Source organism: Otolemur garnettii, unplaced genomic scaffold (assembly GCF_000181295.1).
Source record: "Otolemur garnettii isolate 467f Iridium unplaced genomic scaffold, OtoGar3 scaffold00148, whole genome shotgun sequence".
In the NCBI taxonomy this organism is placed as follows: domain Eukaryota; kingdom Metazoa; phylum Chordata; class Mammalia; order Primates; family Galagidae; genus Otolemur; species Otolemur garnettii.
Window position 1 is genome coordinate 680,274 of NW_003852543.1, and position 2,917 is coordinate 683,190.

Genomic DNA, 2,917 nt, shown 5'->3' on the forward strand with positions numbered 1-2,917 from the left:
AGAGTTCCCCAAAAGCTGGAGCTCCCCATGACAGCCTGGCATCGCCACTTCCCCACTTCCGTCCATTTCTTTGGGGCTACATCACCATCTACATCATCATCCACTGCCTTCCTTAGGGCAACTATTTCTGTAGTGAGATATTTTCCACTCACTGGGGACCGGAAGGGAGTGCTATGGCCTGAGCAGTCCCCTTAGGAAGACAGGGTTTTGGGGTAGACATTGTGCAACCTGTCTGCTTGACACAAGAAACTTCACTTCCTGAGATGGACAGGCTGGCAGCAGGTTTGGGGCCCAGGAGATCAGGCCAGTTTGAGACAGGGCAGAACTGTAGAGACTCTTACATTGAGGGGAATTACCTCTTGTTTCCAAAAGTTCCTCATAGAAAAAAAACTCAGAAGCTCATGCAACCTGGATACCAGCATCACTTCCACCCCACTGCAATATTACACGAGTCATTCCACCTTTCCTGGCCTTTGTTTCTTCGTCTGTTATTCCCGTTCAGATAGCTATTCCTGTCTTCCTCGCTGTGGTCCCTCTCGATCACACCTGAAATCATTAGGGCTCCTTTCAACTGGCAGATTCTGAGGTCCTGGAATGTTACAATTAGAAGATAGAGAAGTGGAAATAGCTGTAGGCTCTGGGAGAGCGTGCATTAACTCAGGGCTGATGCTCACATCTTTTGCATACCTCCCTTCCTGTCACTGACTTTCATTCTCCTTTGCTAAGCTTGTATCCCACCAGCAGACTGGGGGCATCTCTGTGTTCCCTGTCAGGATGGCCCACAGAGTCACCTAACCACCAGGCCTTGCTCCCTTGGATTCTGAGGAAGGGGCTTGGAGACCAGTGGATCATGGGCGGTGCCTGTAGCTCAAAGGAGTAGGGCGTTGGCCCCATACACCGGAGGTGGCAGGTTCAATCCCAGCCCTGGCCAAAAACCGCAAAGAAAAAAAGAAAAGTGGATCCTATGGAGTTAAAACAAAGCAGTCTCTGAGCTCACAGTCTCTGAGTTCAAGACCAGCCTGAGCCCTAGAGCAAGACCTCGTCTCTAAAAAAAATAGCGGGATGTTGAGGCGGGCACCTATAGTCCCAGCTACTTGGGAGGCTGAGGCAAAAGAATTGCTTAAGCCCAGGAGTTTGGGGTTGCTGTGACCTATGTTGCCACAGCACTCTACCAAGGGTAACAAAGTGAGACTCTGTCTCAAAAAAAAATCAGTCCCCTAGGCCATCCATATGGGGCCTCTGAAGGACCAGACACCACCAAATTTTGTAAGGGCTCAGGGTTAGAAACTGATTGTTGCTTACCAGACTCACAAGAAACTAATGCATTGAACAGCTTTTAGATTTCCCGTGGAAAATGCAACTTACTGAAGGCAGAATTCTTGAGTCTCCCTTCCTGATGTCAAGATACTGTTTGCCAAATTAAGAATCAAAATGCTGCTGGGTGAGCAAGCCGGCAAAGCTGTCCTGGGCTGGCTGTGGGGCCCACTTCCCTCGGTCCTCAAACACCCTCACAGGGTTCTGCCCCTAGACAATGCAGGGCAGGCACAGAACCTGCACAGAGTAGGCACACGCTTGTTTGGATGAAAATGCTGCCAAATTCTCTCTGACTCGTTCAGGTAGCAAACCCCACTGCTGAAATTTAGATATCAGGCACTGTGCTAGACTTGGCTCAAAGAAAGAGTTCATAGACTGCTGGGAGAACCAAAAAATTGAGCAAGATTTCAACTCAGAGCTGTAATAAGTGTTCTGAAAAGACATGTGCCAGAGGGCCTGGGGAAGGCATTTCTAGACTCTATGTGCCATTTATAACCTGGTCTCTCCCTCATTCTACAAATGGAGGGCTACCCTGGGTGATATCTGGAGTGAGCACTCTCCTAGCCTCTGAGTTGAACAGAGTCTGGTAACTTTCATTGTTACCACAAGATACAGTCATGGCTGGAAATTCTTACAGAAACAATATTCCACTTTTCAGTGTTTGCTGAAACATTCTTTTAGGTGGAGAGTATCTCCTCTGCATTTCCAAAAGAGACTGTGATCGTGAATGCTTGACATAGTCACCACCTTTTTCAAAGTATGACTCAACTCAGGCTGTTTCACTGGCCACCTACCATTGAGATGGTTTCGCCGTGAGACTGGAGCTAACAGCTTCTGGTCTTAGAGGTTGCATGAACTGGTCTCCAGGGTTCCCCTGTCTCTCTCAGAAGCCTGCACCCCTCCACACTGTTTGCTCCCTGCCCCATTCAAGGGAGGCCAGGTGTTTCCCCAGAGCCTTCTGTAGTCGACAGAGAGCTCCAGAGGTAGGAAACAAGCCCCCCACTCCAGCCAGGGAAGGCTACTGTCACTTCATGTACCCATTTGTCTATCTCCAGGTGGGAAGGTTCCTAAACTTAGGGTCAAGGTGAGGGAAGGGACGTGTTTGCGTGTATTAATCTGTGAATTCTCCACTTTGTCCCAGATAGCCGGAGTTTACACATTCTTCTAACCTAGGAAAATCCAGTATTTTAATATTGACGTCAAAGGTGCAATGGTTATCAGAAAAACAATGCCCATTTGCAAATGTGTCATTGTTTGGTACCCCTCGCCCTTCCACGCCCTTCCAGGAGCTACAGAGTTATTTACTAGTACTCTCCCCTGAAAGTTCCCACAAATCCTCTTTCTTTTTTCTTCGAGTGGTTGTGAAATCAGTTATTCAAAGGGGAAATTCTCAGATGTCCACTTCTGCTTTTGAAGGCCATAAAACAGAGAGGATGGAACGGGAGGAAACAAGTCTCTTCGAGGCATAACGCAGAACAGGCCACTCTGGGATTCTCCTCAGCCAGTCTTCATTGCTCACGTATGACTTTAACCCTTCCTTACAACAAGGTCCTAGGGAGTCTCTCTCTCTCTCTCTCTCTCTCTCTCTCTCTCTCTCTCTCTC

The 2,917-nt window shown here is 48.3% G+C and overlaps 1 protein-coding gene across 1 annotated transcript in view; it reads left to right on the plus strand.

Moving 5' to 3' along the window:
• The first annotated feature begins 2,741 nt into the window (after nt 1-2,741).
• The window catches only part of IL1B (interleukin 1 beta), a 6,515-nt gene continuing 6,339 nt past the window's right edge, over nt 2,742-2,917 (plus strand). Inside the window, exon 1 of the mRNA XM_012811031.2 lies at nt 2,742-2,833. The gene's annotated coding sequence lies outside the window, so the exon portion shown is untranslated. The remainder of the gene's footprint in view (nt 2,834-2,917) is intronic.